Source organism: Capsicum annuum, chromosome 2 (genome assembly GCF_002878395.1).
Source record: "Capsicum annuum cultivar UCD-10X-F1 chromosome 2, UCD10Xv1.1, whole genome shotgun sequence".
In the NCBI taxonomy this organism is placed as follows: domain Eukaryota; kingdom Viridiplantae; phylum Streptophyta; class Magnoliopsida; order Solanales; family Solanaceae; genus Capsicum; species Capsicum annuum.
The window spans coordinates 148,401,982-148,426,663 of NC_061112.1; the positions used below are offsets into that span (position 1 = coordinate 148,401,982).

The 24,682-nt window shown below is 33.0% G+C and overlaps 1 long non-coding RNA gene and 1 pseudogene across 1 annotated transcript; one reads left to right on the top strand and one right to left on the bottom strand.

The window, feature by feature from the left end:
* The first annotated feature begins 926 nt into the window (after nucleotides 1–926).
* LOC124896108 lies at nucleotides 927–5,495 on the top strand. The gene is made up of 2 exons (XR_007052557.1): nucleotides 927–1,278; nucleotides 4,066–5,495. It is a non-coding gene; the product is annotated as an uncharacterized LOC124896108 (long non-coding RNA).
* Nucleotides 5,496–14,105: 8,610 nt separating this feature from the next.
* Nucleotides 14,106–22,182, bottom strand: LOC107858356 (annotated as a pseudogene).
* Between the last annotated feature and the right edge of the window lie 2,500 nt (nucleotides 22,183–24,682).

A 24,682-nucleotide genomic window follows, 5' to 3' on the forward strand; every position in this document is an offset into this window, starting at 1 on the left:
ATCAAAGGATTTCAGGCAAACCCCAGGCTAGTGAACAACCTAGAAATAACTCATCTACAATATGCGAATGATACTTTGGTGTTTTGTGAGGCATCAAAAAAACAAGTACTGATTTTGAGGATTATTTTTATCTTGTTAGAAGCAATATCAGGTCTCCACATTAATTGGGGGTGTTGACACCTAATTTTTGCCCTCCGCAATCCAATTTAATTTCAAGTTTCTTCAATTTCAAAATAAAATCACAACAATTATTTCGTTCAAATACATGCTGGTTTAAATTACTTATTCAATTCAATTTTATCATTTAATTAACGATTATACATTTTTCGCATTTTTTATATACAAGAGTGTATAAATTTTGTTATTTAAATGAACGTTTTCATTAAAATTAGATTTTTATTGATTAAACTTGAAAATTAACTCAAATGAATAAAATCTTGGTTTTGAATATGATTTGCTCTCAAAATATTCTATTTGAAGGAATATTTGTTGGATTTTTATCAAATTAAGAAGCTCGAGATTAAAAGAAGTATTGATTCGTATCAAATTCTGGCTAATCTATTCGATTTAGTCATAACTGAGATCAAATGGCCAAGATTGCAATGTAATTGGCCAATTGATCCTCAATGGCTAAAAATTAAATAGATTTAGCAATTTTCACTCTTATTGGGACTACTTCGTGAATAAACCCCAAAAACTACCTAACTCTACCCAAAAGCAGCCCAAATAATTTCAAGAGTCAGCCCAACTCAAGTCTCAACCAACCCTTTCTGTTTATCTTTTCCACAGCCTAAAAGAAGCCTAAATCAATCCGGGCCCAATTTAAAACCAACCAGCAACCTGTTTCTTCTTCTACCAGCCCAACACTCCTATTAATAAATCAGCCCATTCCAAGAAACAATAACAACTCCAACCGGCCCAACCAATCGGCCCAATAATCTTTGACCCGAGCCCCATCCATTACTTCTCTACCTTCCCCATTTACACACCACAAACAGCCCCCAAAGATTAGCATATGAACCCCGACCCAGACCCGATTCATCAACAATACGCAAGACCCATAACTCGACCCGTAATCGATTTCGATACCAGCAACATCGTCCATGGCAAATGTCCGACTCAAATCCAGTGTCGACCCAGCTCCGTTTGAGACGACCAAACCCCGACCCAGGTAGATTCGCAAAGAAATGGGTCGAATATTCCAGAATATAGTGAGCTGGCTCATTCCAACGTCCATTTTCTGTAATCCTCGGATCGGTCGTACGAATTCGTACAAAGGTGTGTGAATTTCATTGGTTTTGGGGAGGGATTTCTACTTTTCCTTCTTCTATTGGGTGAAACCAATTTGGATTCTCCCAAAGAAAAACAAAATTTATACGATTTTGGGTAACGAATTCGGGGTCCAGCCTTATCATCAAGGGGGATTTTCGAAATATTTGTCCTCATTGTGAAGCCCTAAGGGAAAAACCTTAATATTTTTTCTCTATAAAAGAAAGTTCTCGAGGCTCATTTAGGGGGATTTTTTCTTTCTTTTGGTGACTGTTCTTAAGCTTTTAGGTTGAAAATTAGGGTCTGAAGTTAGTTTGAGATTTGGGTTTTGTTTTTCTCCTCTGGGAAATTAGGGGTTTGGCCAAGAGAGAAAAGACTTTCCACTTGAGTTCGAAAAGAGTTCGATTCTTGGAGTCTCAAAGGAAAAATTTTCTTGTTTCTACTGAGGTTAGAAAATTCTCAGGCTAAGAGAGGGGTATTCGAAAGGAGGAAGATTAAGGGAGGCAGAAGAGAATCAACACCAACAGTTCCTTTAGCAGACAAATTCCCTTTTCTTTCTTCGTCTGAGAGTTAGCTGATTAGTTGGAGGGTCTCGAGTTAGCCCTGTTTTGTTGCCCCAAAAGAGTTAAACACATGATCGTCCCTCTTAATTTCACTGTTTCTGCTTCATCCACCTTTTCTCCGTAAAAGTAGTTATGTGTTTGTCATGAATGAGGCTGGGATTTGCTTGTTGTAGATAGCCGTGATGGCTTTAGGTCTGTTTTGCAATTGTTTGTTTAGCCGAATTGATGTGCACACCATGAGTTTTGCTATCGACTATTTTAATTACTCTCTCATGATTAATGATTATTTTTAGGTCATTTGCAAGTCTATAACATGAATCAATAGCTGGGATGTTGTCTAGTTTTCGATTTGGTTTTGATGAGGATTTAAAAGAGTTGTCTTGCCTTACAATTTATTGACCCGAGAAGATATGTTGGGTATATTGTTGTGTATTTGGATATGATCCATGCTTTCATGTTCGTGTTTCTGTTTGAAGTAAATGATGCATCTCTTTGAGCTATTTCATATTCGAATTGTCAAATGACCATGTGCTATGATTTAGGCATTGTTCCAACATCTGAACATTTATTCCTCACTATATTCAGACCAAATAAAACTCCTTTTTAGATCTTAGACAGTTCCTCCCTATCCTAGTCGCTTATTTTGTAGCCCAGATGATTTTAAAATGGTTACTTTTCTGCCTCTGAATATCTCTAAGCTTTGTACGAGTGTTCTTACTTCTGAAAGATATGAGTAATCCCTGTGACAATTTAAACAACATATTAGGTATATTACTATACAACGTGCTATCTGTCTTCTTTGTATGAGGTTGTGCGACGAGACATTAATTTGTTGTTTAAGTGTTTTGCTGTCAAGTCGCGTGTCATAACGTATTCCTGATTACGAAGGCTATTACCTACATCGTACAGCTGCATATAGCTCCAGGACAACTAAGTTTTTGATGCAATATGTTTGTATCTCAATGGTATAGGATTCGAACTGACTTTTGCCTCTTAATGCACTGTTTTATATCAAATATATGCTCTATGTATGAAAGCCTGTAATGCGACAATCATGTTAGTGACTTGGTTGTTGATACCATATATTCGTATTTCCCCCCATTCTTTTTCCATTTATGGACTCAGAGGACCTTCTATTCGCAATCGGCCTAACATCTTTTTTGACTGATTAGGTTGATTTATCAAGTATTAATCCACTAACCTGCTGTATTCCGTTCCACCTATTTCAATCTATTAAAACCAATTTGAACTTATTGCTTCTTCCTGCAAAAACTGGTAATCTCGTATAGATATTAAATTTTATTAATATAGGAAAGGTAGAGTAAACATAGAAAATAGCAAACAACTTTATTCTAGAATTTCCTTTTTGGTCAAACACTTTGGTTGGTTGTTCTTTGTTAGTGTTGCTCATGATTAATCTAGAATGACATTCTATTAAGTTTATTGGTTTGTCAAATTTCACAAATAAATACTTACTCTTGATTACTTTCTTTGATGCGTGTGAAACGAATTCGGAGCATCGCGTTTGAGGTCCAAATGGGTTCTCACCCCATTGCATTTTATAACGGGCCAATGAGGCCAACCACCTCGAGTCAATCATTTTCGAAGAAGGAAATCATTAGCGAGAATGGACTAAAGTCCCATGTCTGAAGCAGCTGAGAGGCTTAAATGTCTCATTTTTTAGTCATTTATCATCATCTCATGTATTCATTTATTTATCGTCTTATTTCTTTATTCATTTGGGCCTAGAAGCCAAAATTGTACTTAATACAGGTGAAGCAAAAACTCGAGCCAAAGGGCTCGAAAGCATAGAAATAGGACAGATGAAAGGAAAAATGGGTTGAAAACCCAACTAGATTAGAACAGGTTCAATGGTTTGGGCTTCAAAGCCTAAATCGTTACTTCTCCCCTTTCCCTTTTTCTTTTTGATTATTTGTTTTGCATGCCTTGTACGAACCTAGTTAAATCCCCTAATGAATTCGCAAAAAACTAATTTTTGCAAACCTTCAAAATATTTCAAAAATCAATCACTTCCGACAAAATTAATCTTTTTGAAGTTAATCAAAGACATTTTCAAATAGTTCGGATAACCGGAAGTTAGCGGACGTTTTAGGTGCCTAACACCTTCCTAAAACGTTAATAGGAACCACTTGTCTAGAATTTCTAACTTAAAATGATTTTTCTATTTTGAATCGTTTTAAGTAACTCTCTAAAGGTTTCTTAATTTCTTTAGGTGTAGTGCCGGCCATGGAAAATGATATGGAAAGTTAAAAACTCCACACAAAGTGGCCTGTTTTAGTTGGTTATTGGTGAAAGAAGCAGTTCCGACTCAAGAAAGTCTGGCTAAAAGAGGATTTCAATTATGCTCAAGATGTTACTTGTGTGGTGAACATACAGAGACAATCAGTCATCTTTTCTTACATCGCAAATGGGTTGACCAGCTGTGGAAACTTTTTGGAAAATTAGATGGGTGATGCCAGGTAGCATTAAGGAGGTTTTACAATGCTGGAACAAAATGCTAATGCAACCAACATGGAGAGATGAAAGATTTTCCCAGCATGTATTTGGTGGTTTGTATGGGCAGAAAGGAATCAGAGATGTTTTGAGGACAAATATTGCAACATTCAGAATTTCAAGATGAATTACTTAGGCCTCTTTTACTTTTGGTGTAACCAGGAAATGTTAATACAAACCAGAGATATTTTGATATGCTAGGTAGTTTTGTTATTAGTACAGTAGTCTGGACCCTTTTTATAATTGTCTACCTTTTGAGTATTACTACACAACTTGTGTAGTATACCTGTTGATATCTATGTAACTGTTACTTTCATCAAAAAATAAAATAAATTGAGCAATATGATTTTTTTTTTTTTCCGACAAAGGTAACATTTTGTATATCGGCAAAGGTACATATATACCCTTGAACTATTATTAAAGGTACATATATGCCCCCTGTTATATTTTTGGTGCATCTATACCTTTTCCGTTAATGTTTGGGTACATATATACCCTTGAGCCTTACGGATGGACACGTGTCATCATCGTAACGGCTGACCTATTATTTTTAATTTTACTTGACCCAAATGAAAAATTACCCAAATTAAATCCACACCCAACCCAAACCCGATCCGGACCTATCAAAGGTTCTAGAGAACTCATTCTAAAAACCATCGCCCCTCTTTCTCACTCTCTCTCTTCTCACGCTCCCACTTCATCAGACATCAAAGGGGTCTGAAAAACTCCATAGTTTCAGAGAAATTCTACAAGAAATAATCTGCAGGTATTATGTGCACTGCAGTTTTGTTTTGTTGAACATCCACGAGGGACTTTAATCCTACATTGCATAGGCAGTTTCATAGCTGTTGCAGGACTGATTCCAAATTGTCCCAACTGAGATTCCTGTTTGCACAAACACCGTAAATCAGCCTTGCGTAGAACTAAGCAACAAGCCGGTGTTGGTGGTGGAGGTGGCTTGCCCATCACTGCTGGTAGACATTGTACACGGTCACTAAAATTGCACTTTGTTTTTTGTGTTATGTAAGCAACAAAGAGTTGGAAAAGTGACAAGATTTGGATTTTGTTTATTATTTGAACTGTAACTCTTGTGAACTCAGCATGTGATTTCAAGGTTCACAGATATTTTTATCTTCTTCACAAAACAAATCATTAGGCTATTTAATAATCCAATGTACCTTGGCTCTAATCCAATATACAAGGTAGCAGTATTATCTTAAATTTACAACCAACAAAACATAAGCTTTAAAGCTTACAAGTTAGTAAACTATCTATGAACACCAACTCTATCGACAGGATCACATTAAGCTTTAGATTAGAAGTTTGCAAAAAGTCCATAAGACAAGCTTATCTACCCAAACTCTACCGCTCCTTACCAGCAGACCCCTTTGATGTCTGATTGAAGTGGGAGCGTGAGAAGAGAGAGAGTGAGAAAGAGGGGCGATGGTTTTTAGAATGAGTTCTCTAGAACCTTTGATAGGTCCGGATCGGGTATGGATCGGGTTTGGGTTGGGTGTGGATTTAATTTGGGTAATTTTTTATTTGGGTCAAGTAAAATTAAAAATAATAGGTCAGCCGTTACGATGATGACACGTGTTCATCCGTTAGGCTCAAGGATATATATGTACCTAAACACTAACGGGAAAGGTACAGATGCACCAAAAGTATAACGAGGGGCATATATGTACCTTTGATAATAGTTCAGGAGTATATATGTACCTTTGCCGTTTGTATGTTAATCATCAGCACAAGGCTGATATCCAAAAATTTACAACCTATCTTGCATCCAGAGGTGTAGGAATAACGAGAGAAAAAAATGAAAAGAAAAGCTATCCCTAGATTCTCCTTCATCTTATAAAGATCCTGGTATGTCTTCAATAGCCATAGGGTCATCTATATACTCAGACGTACACCAATTGCAAAAAGTGATAATGCAGTTCATTTTAATTTTGTGTAATGCCCTGCTCCTTTTCTCAAAACATCTAGAATTTCTCTCCGTCCGGTCAGCTGGATAAGTGTTGGGACTATTCTCCATCTGCTCTTATCAGAACTACCACTGCCTTCCACGTTCCATCTTACTACAGCCTGTTCTTCTCTTTCAGGAACAGTCCAACTTATGCCTTTGAAGCTAGGAAATAGATTCCACAAATGCCTAACCCCACTTTGCAGTATAGAAACAAATGGTTGATTGTCTCTGCATAGCTCAAAAAAATAACATCTTGGACTCAACTGGAAACCCCTCTTCATCAGATTCTCTCGTGTAAGAACAACTTTCTTTATCACCAACCAAGTAAAGACATCCACTTTATGTGGAATCTTTACCTTCCATATAAGTTTCCAAGGTAAAAACCTGGCTTGATTTCCCAACTGGTTCAGATCTCTATATGCAAAACTGACAGTGAATAACCTTTACTTTTGACAATTCCGTCTGAGAGTGGCTTCTCCTTCCTTGAGTCTTGAAAACTGGTCAAATGTGCCATAAAACTCAGCTAATCTCTCCAACTCCCAGTCTTGCATTAACCTTCTATAGGTCAGGTTCCATCCATGCTCAGTCCATACTTCTTGAAGTGTAGACGTGTTGTTGATTCAGTTGATAGATATCTGGGAATAAGCACTTGAGACTTCCATTTCCTAGCCAATTATCTTCCCAAAAATTGATCTTCCTGCCATTATTCACCTTGAAACTAGTATTCATAAAGAAACCATGCCATAAATTCCTAATTGATCTCCATAAACTAGTTCCATATGCAGTACTTACTTTGTTTTCCAGGCCCTTCCTTTTCATATTTGGCTTAGATCACCTTACTCCAATAGAGACTGATCTTCTAGAGTAAACCTCCACATCCGCTTCATGAGAAGACTCTTGTTTTTCTTTCTCAAATTCCTAATGGCTAATCCGCCTTGCTTCTTGGACATCAAAAAAGTTTTCCATTTGACCAAATGGAAACCTTTATATTCTTTTCATCATGCCAGAAAAAATTTCCCCTCAAAGCAGCTATTCTTTCTTCCACCTTGACAGGAAGTGGAAAAACAAACGACAGGTAAGTTGGTTAAGTTTCTAGTACTGAGTTGATCAAAACCAGTCTACCACCTCTGGACACATATTGTGACTTCCATCTGGACAGTCTTTTCTCACATCTTTCCTCTACACCATTCCAAATCTCTCTGGACTTGCTTTCGGTTCCCAAAGGCATGCCCAAGTATGTAGATGGCAACTGTCCTAATTCCCCACCCAAGATATCTACTAATTGTTGCATTCTAGTTACTTCATTGACCGGAAACTGAGGCTCTTCCTCCCGTTGATGTGAAGCCAGCCCTGAGACAACCTTAAATAAGATGAGAATTATCCTCAAAAACTTTAGTTGACTGTCGTCTGCATCACAAAAGATCAGAGTATCATATGCATATTGCGGATGAGTGACTTCGAGTTGGTTGCTCCCGTCTTTTGCCACATCAAAACCCCTTATCCATCCATTTCCGTGAGCTGTTTTTGCTGTTTTGAACATATTGTTCAGGCCTTCCATGGTTAGAGCAATATGATCTTCTGTCCATTCTATATATTACTATGTAGCCTAGAAGTTTTTTAACATGCACATGTGCTGGTATTGAGACTTATAATAGTTAACTCCTTATGGTTCTAATACTACAGTAAGAAACCGATCTGGCATTAAGAGTTAGTAGACAAATTTGAAGTAGCCATCATTCAGCTAGGAGGTGAACGCAACGAACAAAGAAGTACCTGAAAAAGATGAACAAAAATAACTACACCTTAATCCTAAGCTAGTTGGGCTCCATATATTCATTTTGCTCTATTTGGAAATTGGACCCGTTTTATTCAAATATTGATAATCTATGTGTTCTCTGACACTAGAGGTTCTCTAATTTATTTTAAAAGTACTAATGCTCTCTACATGTTCCGGTTCTACTGGCATCCATATATCTGAACAGACAAAAGGGCTGCCAGTAATATTGGGCATATTGTAAGCATACCTCAAGTCTAAGAACAAACCCAAATTAGTCTATGTCGGCTACATGAGTCTTTGCTTCAAATTTGTCTTATTTCTTACTAAATCTTGTAGATTTTGGGAGATTGTAGGTCTTCCTAGACAACTTTCTTTCATGTGATTTTAAGTTTACTTTTTCCTCATTTAATACCTTTAATCATTTTGGTTTAACGCATGCCGTCCGGATGTCTGTCGGACATTTACAAGCTGTTTCAAGCAACCTCTCTTATTTTATCCTCTATGAATGCTACTAGAGAAAACAATGAGAAAGGTGTTCGAGATGGTTTAGTGCTACTATAGAATACAATGAGAAAGGTGTTCGAGATGGTTTGGTCATATCTTACGCGAACTTCCAAATGCACCTATCTACATTTGTAAAACCATGATGATTGAACGATAATATCGTTAAGAAACATCAGAAAAGTGTGTTCATTGGGAATCAAGAACAATTTGGAACTAATCAAGCCAAAATATAAACATGGAGCAAGATAGACTGCGCAAATATTCCAAAGCTGGAGTCCTTTCCTTCTTGTGGCTTTTCATTTCCCTCCCTTGGTACTTTTGGGCCAGAAAAGAGAACTTTTATTTTGAGTCATCATAAGCTCTTTGCTTTGTCAGGTTATGAGCTCATGCGTGCTTACTAGCTTGGTACATAAATGCTGAGTAATGGTGTTAAACTTAAAATAAGCCTTGCAAGAAACCAGATGCTAATAATTAGGGATGGCAATGGGGCGGTGCGAGTGCGGGTTTTAAGTTATGCGGGGCGGTACGGGTTTTAAGTTATGCGGTGCAGTGTGGGTGCGGTGCGGTTTAAATGTTTTTTTTTTTTGTTAAGTGGTGCGGTGCGGTGGGGTTGAAGGTATACGCGGGTTTAAATTAAAAAAAACTAATAATTAGTATTGTTCTCTTGAACATACCTAAAATTATATGTATTCTTTACTTAAATTTTATGATACTTAAAACGACATGTATAACACCACAAATAAATAATTTTATAGTAGCTTTTTTAACATCTCTATTCATTTTAATAAAAGTTAGTATTCCTACCCGCGCGATGCGCGGTAAGTATTTTAAACTATTTGATTAATTAATTCAAAGTGTTTTGCCACTGATCTTTGATTCTCCTTTGTTCCAAATTTCAAGTATATTACTTTCTTTGTATGAAAATGATTGGTCCTCGTTGACTTGGAGCTTCCCTTAAGAAAAGTATTTGTTGACTTGGAACTTCCTTAAGAAAAATATTTATTAGGGGCTTATTTTATCAAACTATTCTTATTAATTATGTTTTAAAAATTTAAACTTGAGTACAGGTATTTAATATAAAAATAGTATTGAAAGAACATAATAAAATCTTCTTGATTACATAAAAGGTATAACTAAATTAAAATAAATATTTTTAAAAAAAAGTCCTACTATTTTGAAACAGAGGAAGTATCTAAGTTAATCCATAAATAATGAAACGAAAAAATGTCAATTTCCCTTCAATTCCCACTCCTAAGTGCTAACCAAATTTATATGAATAAAAAAGATCATACATTTATAACAAAGTTTTATCATTCATATTTTTCTTTATTATATTGTTCACAAATTAAAGACATTAGATTGTTCGGATTAAATTTTTCATTTTAAATCATATAATATTTTTTTTTATCTATGGTGAATTATAGTTTTTCATATATTTACATGTTATACTTCTCATCAACTGTATCTATTAATTGATACCGAGAAATTGTATTAGTTTATTAAACTCAAAAGAACAATACAATCATATAAAAATCAATTCTCGAGTAAAAAAATTATGCTTCAATTTTTATTTTTTTTTAATTCAACAGAACTTAAATATCTATAGTATAATACATCACATGTTATTAAGTGTTTCGAATATAAATTAATACCAAATTGTTAACTTCTTTATTTTTTTGGGCCATTTGATATCCGGTACCCTCTTTGAAGCTTGACTAATCTAGCCAAATTGTTACCTTCACACAAACATTCCTTAAATGCTATATTTTAATAGACGAAACTTGAAGCTTCATTATTGGATGTCTAAGAAACTTTTGAACTTTTATTTTAGGCATAATACGTAAATATGACTCTAAACTTGACACCAAATTTTAATTTTGATATTAAATTTTGATAGTGTACAAAGAAGACTTCTAACTATTCAAAACCTGAACAAACATGACCTCTGATTTTGCAACCTTCATGCGTTTCACTTGCGCCTACGTCGATATGATTTTCAATCATACGGTGCCACATCATTAAAAGGACTGACTGGGAGAACTTTAAATGTGGAACTTAAAACAAAGTCGTTTTGCTTCTATAAGTTAAAATGACGCCGTTTTGCTTATTATTATTATTATTATTATTATTATTATTATTATTATTATTATTCTACTACTACTATTTCTGCGTATTACGTACTAATATTGCTTCTATCAATATACAACTACTACTACGACTAATTATTATTATTATTATTAATAATAATAATAATAAAAACAACAACAATAATTTAATAAAATTTTCATCTTAATAACGTTTTATTAATAACGTTAATTTAATATACTACTACTGTCCTTAATAATATTTTAATAATGTTTATTAATAACGTTTTAACAACATTAATTTAATATACTACTACTACCCTTAACAACCTTTTATTAATAACGTTAATTTAATATACTACTATTACTGTCCTTAATAACGTTTTATTAATAACTTTTTATTAATAACGTTAATTTAATAAAGTTTTAATAACGTTAATTTAATAATATTTTATTAAAACTATATTTTTTTAATTTATTACTAGTATAGTTTCATATTTGAGCTGAAAAAAATGAAAAAATAATAGTGAAAAGTTATTTAAATAAATAAAAAGGAATTAGTAAGGGCATAATAGTCATTTTACCCTTTTTTGCTGTTGGAACGCTCGCGTGTACAACACGCGTTTTGACACATAGGATCGGAGGTCATATTTTTGTAGTTTTGAATAGTTACAGGTCTTATTTGTGCACTATCAAAGTTTAAGGTCAAAGTTATAATTTGGTGTCAAGTTTAGGATAATATTTATGTATTATGTCTTTATTTTATGTTTTACTTTCTTAAACTCAATTATTTAATTAAACTGATATTTGTGGAAAATATTAACTCTTTGAATTTGACTTTTAATGGTGAAAGGAATGAAAAGATTGTAGAAAGTGTAAAAAAAGTGGAATTTTTTTTTATCTAATTGAAAAATCTAAGTGTCAAACAGTGTGTAGTTTACCTGCTTTTATACTTGTGATTATAAAATTTTATAATGAAATATTTATTTATTTTATTTTAAAACTTTTTTGGGATAATAGACCCCGTAAAAATAAGACGTGAAATGAAATTTTGTGTATAATTTAAAGAGATATTTATGTCTTTTTTCTAAAAAAATTGCTTCTAGTTTAGTGCTTTTTACGTGAATTCCAAGTACAAAAAGGAAAGATTATATATTTAAAGTGCTTTATCATCTTTTCACTTGAATTACATTATTACTCATTACTCTCAATTATTATAATATCGATAAACATAATCACTTTACTCATGCAATTTTAGTTATCTGTAATCCTTTTTCCATTTCTCAAAATTCTATTATTTAAATTTGTTAAAAATATTATTTTTGGTGTTTTTCTATCTATTTTATCTTTTAAAATAAGTCTTTTTTCTATAATTAACTTATATATACATATTTTTTCTACTATAATATTTTAATTAATTTTTTCAGTAGTGTGTTAGTTATGATTTAAAAATATTGCCATGTTATTGTGATTCCATAAGATTATCTAAATTTACTTTTCTTTAAATAACTTCATAATTTTAGATTTCTATATCATACTTCTCATGTAAAATATTTGAAATTTATTTCAAGTAAATGCTTTTTTATGTATGTATTTAAAGTTTCTTGTTCAAAAGAAAATAAAATTGTGTGAGACAATTATATATAATTTTAAATTTAAAAATTTATAGCCTATCTATTCAAATTTCTAAAATCAACTTATTTTAAAATAAGCTTTTTCTATAAGTGTCTTCACCAAAATTACTTTTTTTTGAAAAGCAGTGTTTGATTAAGATTTTTTTTTTTAAACACTTTTGAGCAGCAATTAGTATTTGAAAACACTTTTTTTTTAAAGTTTTTTAAGTGTATTATCTCAGAAAAATTTAAATAAATGCTCATAGGAATAAAATCTAATTTCTTTTTGGCTTATGAAAAACTATTTTTTTTACTCCATAAAAGTACTTACTTTCTTTCAAAATCTTGACCAAACACTTCATTTTTTAAAAAATAAGCATTTCTTGGCAGCAAAACAGGTTATTAATTTGGTTAAAATATTAATTTAAAGATGTATAAATTCAATAAAGTAAAAGAATGGAGATGAAAACTTGTACTTTACATGCTACAGAAAGAAACTTCTTCGACATATTTTTTAACTGAATATAAGTTAATAAGCATATATGTATATAAATTATTGAATATTATTTGCATAATTAATCTATCGCTTGTGAAATTGAAATGAATAAAGTTGCGAAGATATAATGACTTTAGGTTTAAAATTTTAACTAATTACAATTAAATTTAATAAATAATATACAAAATATTCTTTCATTTGATTTTCAACATCGTCAAACGCATGTGAATTTAAATTGTTTCACATGATGTTTTATTTTTAAGGTTGTGTCCTAAAATAAAATAAAGGATAGTAATAATTATTTAATTACTGTATTAAAAAAGATATTTGAATAATTAATGATATCTCCTTACCTACCATCAGAATTTAAAGATGTTCATAATTACAAATAACTTATGCATGTTGCTCTCTTTTTTTCACAAGCATATTAACTTATGCAACAGGCAACTTTTCCATGTAGAATAAATAAATAAAGCTTCAACTTGTAGTCTTGAAGTTTTTGACACCAAATTTGTCCAAATTACTTTTGTTTTTCTCATGCTAGATAATAATATTAGTTATCTATATAATATAACTAAGGACAAAAGTTATGAAAAATATAAATTTAAAATTTTAATTAGGTAAAAAAAACTGATCTACACACATTATATGTTCAAGAATAAAAATTGAGAACTTTCACTTCTCCCTTAATTAGTCTATGTGAGTGAAACATCCTTTCAACTAAGTGTAAGTGCAATCTCATACATCCAAATTATTTTTTTTAACCCTTTGACTCGTAAAACTTGAATATAAATTATCTTCAATGTATTTACTAAAGCAGATCAAAGTTACATTTGATGCAACTTAATTAATACCCATCAATAAATTTCATAGAAATTATTAGGAACGACTAATATTGAAAGATTTGCAAATTTACCTTGAGCCATTGTAAGATTTGCAACGCACTAAACTATTACAAAATCATAATAAATAATCAAAATACTACAAAAATCACCCCTTTTGTAACAAAAAAAAAAAAGAAATCTTACATAATATATGGTAATAAAATATATATCTTACATAATATTGTAGACTTTTCCAAAGGAAGGAATACATAAAAATCTTTCCAATTATTTATCATTGATAACATGGTGAATTTTTTCTTTCCATGCATCCATTTCAGTGAGTAACATAAATTTATTTTTAAAAAAAGAGACATAAATTAACGTCTTATCATGTTATCCTGTATTTATTTATTTTTATGAAAGAAGAAAAATCAGTTTATTCCTACAATGATTCCATAATTCATGGCAGCAATTACTTAACATGCATCAACAGTCTAAACTACTCTCAACAGAACACAAAAATAAAGATCACGGCTCTCACTGCTCAATCATAATCTACACTATCATCATCTTCATCAAGCTCCAGTTCAGCATCATCAGATCCTCCAAGGAGAGAGAGGAAAACTAAAACCGCAACCAGTTGAGTGACCAGAAAATATTTAGCCCTTCTACGAAACTTTTTCTCTTCCTCGTTTTTTTAACTCCATTGTGAAGGACGCCTCCGTACCGATGAAGAAGGATCACTCTGGGATTGTGTACCGGAAGATGGTTTGCTAGAATCTACCAGTTCACTTTTATACTTCTCATTGTATCTTACAAGATTATCATGTTCCAAGAGCTTGCTTCGGAGAACTGAAGTTTCTCACTGGCAATACATACTGTTAAGAATTCGTGCCCTATTGATTGTCTTATTTTCGCCTAACTGTTGTTTATCGATGAAAAGTGTTGCTTGAGGTGTTTCCAGGAAACAGTAAACAGAAGGTAAAGAACACAATAATTTTTACGTGGAAAACACCCGGCTTAAAAAGGTGTAAAAAATCACGATCTGCACCTCTACGGGATTTAACCCCAACTTCACTAAATAACTCTGAGCCTCAACAACGACTGATTACAAGACTCTTGTAACCAGCAAAATAGGAATTATAAACTCTAATTCTTATAACTCAACAACTAGGAATTGTAAAATCTAATCCCTATAACTCAACAACTAGGAATTATAAACTCTAATTCTTAACTACACACGCACCTCCCAAGGTAAGTGTTCCCAAAGTCTCTGAGTTTTCCCCAACTCGAAGACTAGCTCCTAATTCAGTTTATAACACACTGAAACTACTATTACATGAATAGCTCAAACACAATGAATAACTCTAAAAATCAAAGCTAAAAATCTTAGCTGGATTCTGCACTTAGGACCAGGTTCTTCAATGTGTTTCTTCAGTGGTTGAGTAGCACTTCGTGATTTCAATCTGTAGATTGTACTTTTCTTCTTTGTAAGTGCGTGTCTTGCTTTGAATCTTTTCCCTTGTATTTATAGCCAACTCTGATGAGGACCTTCAGTTGATTTCCTCTCCTATTTCGAATTGGACTCCCTTTAGTAGCTTTCCTCTCCTATCTTGAATTGGACTCCCTTTCAGTTGATGTCCTCTCCTATTTTGAATTGGATTGCTTTTACTCTTTTTATTCACTGCCGCCTCTTTTTCTCTTCTAGATTGAGTAGGACTCTTTTTCTTTAACTTGTCTTCAAGTATTTTACTCAACCACAACTTCTTCAATTTATCACGTGATCAGTAGTTTGAGTATATCAGAATTAGGCTTGCTCATTCGTTCCTGACTTTCAACAATCTTTGTCTGCATCTATCAATACAACCTGGAATCTATCTTTCTATGCTTGAACCAGCTCAAGTAACATGTTCCATTCATCTGTGAGTCATCAGAAACTTCACTGATCTAACAAAGAGTCCTTCAATTCGTATGTTTCCTATTTTGTGTAGACTTATTCAATCTGCAGAAACTTTATCCTTCTACACATAGGACTCTTCTTTTTCAACTCAACTTGTTTCCCTCATCATCAAGTGTTTGAATCAAATTCAACTTCTTCAAATAAGTACATGTTTATTTCCTTGAGTTTATCAGAATTAACCACTCATGTGGTTCTTGATTTCTTCCACCCTTGCCTTTAATCATCAATGATTTGCTGCAAGTTTCAGCTACATGTGACAGTGTGTCTGTCAACCAGCTTGACTGACATGTTTCATATCACTTTGTCAGTTTGTCAATCATCAAAACTATAACGTACCCAACACATACAACGTAAAAAGTGCATGTTCGACGAAAACTGCATCCAAACTTGTTGGCATGTTGTCGAAGAAATAGGCTTGCTCCCCTGATCTAGTTGATAAAGCAGTAAAGGCATCATTGGCATTCGTGTAAATATCTTCCTTTCTTATTTCAACATTCTCTTTCGTAATACCAAGAATTTGTTTCACCACATGAACTTGCTTTAAGTACATGATCTTTCCAATTGGCCACGGGAGATCTGAATAATAGATCTTGTGTGCAGAAGTTCCATTAGAACCCACCCAAAGTTCATAAATGATGGCATCTGCAAGACATGAATCAACCATAGCCTTTGCTGATATCCATTCACTACTAAAAAAATCTTTGAGGTCGGTTTTCAATTTTTTTTTTTAAAAAACCCACCACAAGTGGTCGGTTTTATATTTTAAAATTCTAAAATATTAATTTTAATAATTTTTATATTAATTATTACTCATTTTAAAAATAAAAAATAAAAAAAATACAAAAATCGACCACTTGTGGTCGGTACTATTTTAAAATTAAATTTAAAATATTTAAAAAAATCGTCCACAAGTGGTCGATTTTAATTAAAAAAATAAAAAATAAAATAATTTCCCAAAACCGACCACAAGTCGGTTTTTTGAAATTATTTTCTTTTTTATTTTTTTAATTAAAAACCTACCACTTACCCTTCTTCGGAGATAATGGTATGGACTGCGTACATCTTACCCTCCCCAGACCCTCACTTTGTGGGAATACACTAGGCCTGTTGTTGTTGTTGTTGTTGTTGTTGACCACAAGTGGTAGATTTTTAATTAAAAAAGAAAATAATTTCCAAAAACTAACCACAAATGGTCGATTTTTTAAAATTATTTTATTTTTTATTTTTTTAATTAAAAAACTACCACTTGTGGTAGGTATTGTTTTAACAATTAAATTTAAAATATTTAAATAAACCGACCACAAGTGGTCGGTTTTTAATTAAAAAATAAAAAATAAAATAATTTTAAAAAACCGATTTTTATTAAAAAAAAATTATATGTAAAATCAAATATATTATTTTTTTTAAATGTCTTAGTGATCACATGTAGTAATAACCAATATAATAATAATAAAAATCAATCAATCTTAGATTTTGTAAAATAAAATTATACTAAAAAAATATCAAATAAAATAAATAAATTATGTTAAACATAATTTTTATCTTTTACTAATATTTGAATAAATAAAATAAATATTTTCCTTTGTATATACGTTAAATGACGTTAAATATGCATAATTTTTGTATAATGAATATGTGTATATATATCGTAGCGTTGAGATAATGATATCATGCTACTATTGCATTTATAATAATGTAACGTACCTGTATAATCGAAAATTCATCAACGCATTCAAGAGTTCATATTATATATATATATATATATATAAAATGTAGTGATCGATGGATGAACGATGTAGTCAAAAACTAGTACAATCTATCCAAACATATTATTGAATACCTTGATTTGAAACGATAGAAGTAATAATATATACTGTACGTCGAAGTTATATTAATGTAAGCTAATTTAATCAATCGATAACTTATCAGAGTATGCATATAAAATACATCGTATGATATTATTGGATAGTATACTACTCGTGTAGGTATGTGATGTATATAGTATGTGTTTAGAACTCGATATAGACACACATTATATATATATATATATAACCGATAATTCATCGGAATATAATGAACGTGTTCTATCATAATGTAATATAGCTGTGGATATGTGATGTATATAGTACGCATTGATTTGAAACGACAAAAGTAATAATATATACTATACGTTGACGTTATATTAATGTAAGCTAATCAAATTAATCGATAACTCTAATCAAATTAATCGATAACTCATCAAAGTATGTATATGGAATACGTCGCATTATATTATTGGATCATATACTCGTGTATGTATGTGATATATATAGTACGTATTTAGAACTTGATATTTTGTTATCTTTTAGCATCATTTTGACAATTTTTAAATTAAATATGATATTTTACATAATTTTATTAATTAAATTATTTTTTACATAATTATGTACACTCACAATTTTTACAAATACATTGTTTAATTTGTCACTATTTATCGACATTATTATGTTCATTTATTTATTTGTTAACATTATTATTTATATTATTATAATCCATTATTATTATTACTATTTATTATTTAATATTGATTATTTATTTAATTATTATTATGCATTTATTATACATTATTGATTATCATTATTTATTTATATATTATTTGTTATTATTATTATTACTATTTTAGATAACAGCCTAAATTACTTGGCCTAATTTATTTAAATTATAGCCTTTATTTACACAAACTGTGACAATTTCAGTATAATTCCTTGTAGTTTTAGCCATTATGTCAATTTTAGCCTTATCTATTACAACTATAGCCTAAATCAAGACTCAATTCAATTCTTATTTCAATTTTATCCCTACCTAATCTCAGCCGTCGATTGATGTTGATCCAACGGCGGATATCCATACACCTTTCTTTCCATATTAAAACCAAACACACCCTAACCCTAATTACCAAACAAGCAGCCTCCAATCCCCCCTCTTTCCTCTCTCTCTCCACCTCTCCCTACACTCTCTCCATCGGCAACAATGGCTGCCGCCGTCCACCATGGCTGGTGCGCCAACCCGAAGTCAAACGGCGCTGCTCCACCGGAGAAAGCCCAAAGACGGTAACAACGACGGCCAGCCGTCTCAGCACCTCCGGCGAACAAACAACGTCAACCAGGTGACCCCATCGCTGCCATCCATCTCCAACCGCGACGAACCAGACCAGCGCCGCCGCTGGCTCCCTCCGTTCGTCCTCCTCTCCCCCAAACGACGACCAGCCTCCTCGGTCTCCAGCAGCTTCCGCTCCCTCTATTTTTTTCCTCCGAAAGGCGGCCAAGATGCCGTCGCCGTCGCCTCTGAGAGGCGCCAAAACCAGCGCCGCTCCCATCCGGCGAGCCATTGACGGTACTCGCTTAAGAGTTTCGGCCTAATTTCTTACTATTTGGGTTTGTTCACTTGTTTGGATTATCATATATCGAAAGTCCTAATTTTTACGATTAGGAACTGTGATTGGAACTAATTTTTACAATTCCATTGACTGAATATTTTTCCTTCTTGGTTTGACTGATTTTACTTGAGAAAAAAATTGGCTGTAATTGATTCCCACAATGCTGAAATGATTTTGCTAAATTAATTTCCCCTCTTTTTTTGTATATAAGATAATTAACATACTTTTAAGTGACATAACAATTTGCTTAATTAGTATGCATATTAAAAAAGGACATTTGGGGTGATTGATGTTTTTCTTTCCTTTTATTTATTTTGATTGACCTTTATATTTAAGGGTAGTTTTGTTGATTGATTACATTAAATATGCTCTATGTTGATTGATATCTCTCTTCCTTTTATGCTTGGGTTGATTTAAATTACTTGACTAATATAAGTGTGATATTTGTGTGGTCACTTGCGAAGTGAGTTAGTGACTTGAAAATGTTTAAGTGTAGGTACTTGAAATGTGAACTTGTCAGTTGAATTTACTAAATTTGGTTACTTGAGTAGTGAACTAGTGACTCGAAAATGTTTTAAGTTTAGGTAGTTGAAATGATGTTACCTTATCATAAAAAAAGTTTAGGTAGTTGAAATGTGAACTTGCTAATTGAATTTGCTAAAGTGTGGTCACTTGAAAAGTTCATTAGTGAGTCGAAAATGTTTAATTAAGTGTAGTTACTTGGAAGGTGGACTTGTGTTTTGAATATAGTTAAGTGTGGTCACTTGAGAAGTGATTAGTGACTTGAAAATGTTTAAGGGTAGGTCTTGAAATGTGAACTTTTCATTTTGAATTTAGTTTAGTTTGGTAACTTGTGAAGTGACTTGAAAATGTTTAGGTGTAGGTACTTGAAATGTGAACTTTTTTTTTGAATTAAGTTTAGTTTGCTAACTTGCGAAGGGAATTAGTGACTTGATTGTGTTGTGGATAATAATCAATGTTTGTAAATGATTAGTGGGCTATATTGTAAATAATTTGATTTTTAATTTTTGTATTTTGAAAATTTTCAATATTTTTTTTTATAAAATTATCAAAAAAACCGACCACATGTGGTAGCTTTTTTTAAAATTTTCATTTTTTTTTTTACAAAATTATCAAAAAAACCAACCACAAGTGGTCGGTTTTTATTTTTTTTTAATTTTTTTTAAAAACCGACCTCTTGTGGTCGGTTTTAATTTTTTTGTTTTTTTTAAAATTAATTTAAACAAAACCGACCACTTGTGGTCGGTATTCTTTTCCCCTAAAATTAATTTTTCAATTTAAATAAAATAATAATGAATTTTAAAAATTTTAAAAAAGAAATCGACCACAAGTGGTCGGTTTTTAAAAAGCTACCACTACTTTTCCAACCAAAAATTTTGGTCGGTTTTTTGGTCGGAAATAGGGAAAAATCGACCACTTGTGGTTGGTTTTTCTTTTTTTTTAGTAGTGATTCAGGTATACCACAAACTTGAGAATCCAAATCTATGAAACCATATTCAATTAAACTGTTGGGTTCATAGAAGTGTGAGTGGAAAATGGAGAAAAAATGGTAGAGAAGAGACACCAATTTGGAAAGTGTACTCCCCAAATTGGAAAGTTCACTAATGTGGGAGACTTTGGAGTGTTTATAGTGATGAACACTTACTCCACATGATAAAAGAGGCAAAAAATAAGAAATGTCTCGCGCCGTCGTTGCTCGCTAGGCTCGGCTTCGACAATCGATCGATGAAATCTATCTTTTTTGACAAACTTTGTCAAAATCTGATCAATACTCCATTTATATGCATGCAGTAACAGTAACTGATGCACTGTTTCTGTTTTGACTGAACTGATGCACTGTTTCTGTTTCGACAGAACTGATGCACTGTTTCTGTTTCAACTGAACTGATGCATTGTTTCTGAACTGATATGCTGTTTCTGTTTCGACTGAACAGATGCAATTCTTCAATGAAGTGATGCTCTGTTTCGAACAGGTGCACTGTTTGGTGAAATGGTATACTGTTTCAGCAAAAATACAGCAGACATGCATTTTCAGAAAAGCCACACCTCTAAATTGAACCGTTGCCACCCTTTCAAAGAAGCATGTTATGGCTATATAAACCTGGTTTCATTCACAGGTTTAGTAGACATGAAATTTTCAGAATTAAAACTCTTTTCTTTTCTTTACAAATATTCTGTGTGATCAATCAAAACAATCTGTGCGTTCGAAGAATCCGCCTATTTGAGGTATCACTATAGTCGGATTGAAGGCTATTTTATCCTGGGAGGAAGATTCCATAGCCTCGGGTAAAGTGGGGGGAATTATTCTTTAAGATTGTTAGATTGTTATTCTTCCCTCTATGGGTACAAGAATCTATATACTAGAAACAACAACTTCAACTAGTTCAAGTTTTCTTCCTTTTCTTGGAATTGTTTTGGTCATCTTCCACAATATGTGCTCCATTAATTGCAGAATTCCCCGTTGACCTTCTCTCGGCAGCTCTATTATCCTCTTTAATACGTAGTCAGACAATAAGGTCTTGGACAGTCATCTCCTTGCGTTTATGCTTTAAGTAGTTTTTGAAGTCTTTCCACATCGGTGGTAGCTTCTCAATTATCGCTGGTACTTGGAAAGTATCGTTCACAATTAAACCTACAATGCAGTTTATGTGAGTATTAACAACTTTTCCAATTTGATCAACTAAGGTATTTTTCAAGGATATACCTTCTGCTAAGAGACCGTGGATGATTACTTGCAACTCCTGCGCTTGAGAGACAACCGATTTGCTATCTATCATTTTAAAGTCCAGGAACCTTGCAACAAGGAATTTCTTAATTCCTATATCCTCTGTCTTATGTTTTCGTTCAAATGCCCCCCACAATTCCTGCGATGTCTTAGTTCTACTATAAACATTGTAAAGGTCGTCTTGGAAACCGCTCAGAATATAGTTCCTGCAAAGGAAGTCTGAATGTTTCCAAGCCTCTACAATTTCGAAACGGTCTTTGTTCGAGGTTCCCTCGGGCACCTCGGGAACATCTTCGCTAGTGAATCGTTGTAGACACAAATCAATGCCCGCAAATTTTCCGAGTTTCTCCGCAGGTGCCATTAGTTGTGGAGTATTTGCTCGAATTTTTGAAGCAATATTGTTTGCCCCCACAGTCGTAGCCACATCATGTATTTGACTTTCAGTTTTCATTTTTCCTGTCAGCACAAGACAGAAAACTTAGTATTTTTCAAAATACTACTTAAAAAGTTAAATAACTTGAAACTCTTCTTCTTGTTTCTAGTTAACGATGAAGTTTTTATTACTTCGAATCGTCAACCGAGTGAACCTTAACTTGTGATGAAGTTTTTATGTCTTCTAATCACTAGTTAAATTCAAGCTAAGTAGAAAGCTTTAACATCCAAAATCAAGCAATACAGATTCTGTAGGATTATTCCTTAAGATTGAATCCATCTCACTATTGACTACCTCTTTCCAAAAGGATGAGTCCGAAAATGCCATCGCTTCCTTAAATGTTTGAGGCTCATTTTCCAAAAGAAATGTCACAAAGTCCGATCCAAACGAAGTAGACGTGTACTACGTCTTGGATTTTCTTCATTATGTTCATTTTCAACTGGTTCATCACGAGATCGTTTAGATCCCCCACTAGACTGTTCATGTCTAGTTTTCTACGGATAAATGTTTTCAAAGAATTTAGCATTGTCTGATTCAATTACCGTATTTTCATTAGTATCCGGATGTTCGGATTTATGAACCAAAAATTGACATGCCTTACTGCTTTTAGCATATCCTATGAACACGTAGTCCACCGTCTTAGGTCCTATCTTAACTTTTTTGGACATAGGAACTTGGACCTTTACTAGACACCCCCACACTTTGAAATATTTCAAGTTGGGTTTCCTTCCTTTCCATTTTTCATAAGGAATGGATTGTGTCTTACTATGAGGAACTCTGTTGAGTATACGATTGGCTGTAAGGATAGCCTTCCCCCATAAGTTTTGCGGTAAACCAGAACTGATAAGTAACGCATTCATCATTTCCTTCAAAGTTCGATTTTTCCTTTCCGCAATTCCATTAGATTGAGGTGAATACGGGGCCGTAGTTTGATGGACGATTCCATTCTCTACACATATTTTGGCAAAGGGAGATTCATTTTCTCCCCCCTTATCACTTCTTATCATTTTTATCTTTTTTATCTAGCTGATTTTTAACTTTCGTTTTATATTGCCTGAACGCATCTATTGCTTCATCCTTACTATTTAGCAAATAGACATAACATTGTCTAGTGCAATCGTCAATAAAAGTTATGAAGTACTTTTTCCCACCATATGATGGTGTTGACTTCATATCACAAATGTCAGTGTGCACTAAGTCTAAGGGATGCTTTGCATACTTCAATTCCACACATATTTGACACTTTGATTTATTGCACTCAAAGCTCGGCAAAACTTCTAAGTTAATCAGTTTTCGTAACGGGAGAAACAACTTCATCAGTTCTTGATGCAGTTCAAATTAATTTCATTGAACGTGAGGGGATTGAATTGTAGAGATAAAAGAAGACTAGTTAAAAGTATGGTTTTTTATTGGAATGCAGACATATTTTGCTTCCAAGAAAACAAGCTAAAGGGGGATATTACAGAATCAGTAAAACAAATTTGGGGAGGCAGATGGATTAAGTATGAGTACTTCGAAGGTAGTGGAACAAGAGGGGGTATATTGAGATAGAAGCATATACTCTTGCTTGTAAGTTTGAAGCTCAACTCTAGAACTTCTTTTGCCACATTACTGGGGTGTATGCACCAAACTGCTACATCGAGAGAAGGTTCTCTCAGTATGGGAAGAGATTGGTTCTGTCAGAGGTCTATTCCAAGGGCCTAGGGTTGTATGTGGTGACTATAATGTTAGCAGGTTTGTTTCAGATAAAAGAAATTGTGTCGGGAGAACAAAAAGGGCTGAAGGAATTTTCATACTTCATTGAAGATATGTGTCTAATTGATCTTCAAATGGAGAACACAACATTCACTTGGCACAAAGGTGATAACCATGAAGTAGCATCTAGGATAGACAGAATTCTGATCTCAGAAGAATGGGATGAAAGATTCAACAACTTGAAATTAATTCCACTGCAGAGGGTTATATCAGATCATGTACCAATTGCTCTACAATATGGAACATGGAACAAAAACAAAAGGTACTTCAAATTTGAAAATTGGTGGCTACACACGTAGGGGTTCACTGATAGAGTCAGAAATTGGTGGAGTAACTTCAATTTTGTGGGGAGAGTTGATTGTGTTTTGGCCATCAAAATGAATGCCTTGAAGAAAAAAATTAAGGAATAGGGCATAGAAGATCAATGAAGATCAAGGAAATTTAGACATACAAAGAAAGAATCTGCTATAGAAGCTGGCAGACTTTGAAGAAGTGGTTTAAAACAAAACTTTGACGGTAGAAGAGTCCAAAAGAAAAGGTGTTGTGCAATTGGAATATGAGAACTTGATCAAAAGAGAGGAAATTGTTTGGAGACAAAGATCAAGAGCTTTATGGTTGAAAGAGGGAGATAGGGACAGTAAATATTTCCACAGAGTTGCAAGTGCCCACAAGAGATGCAAAGATGTAGTAACATTGATCAATTAGAGGTATAAGGTGAGATCACACAGGACACAAACAAAATCTTTTTTTTTTGAACTTGGTA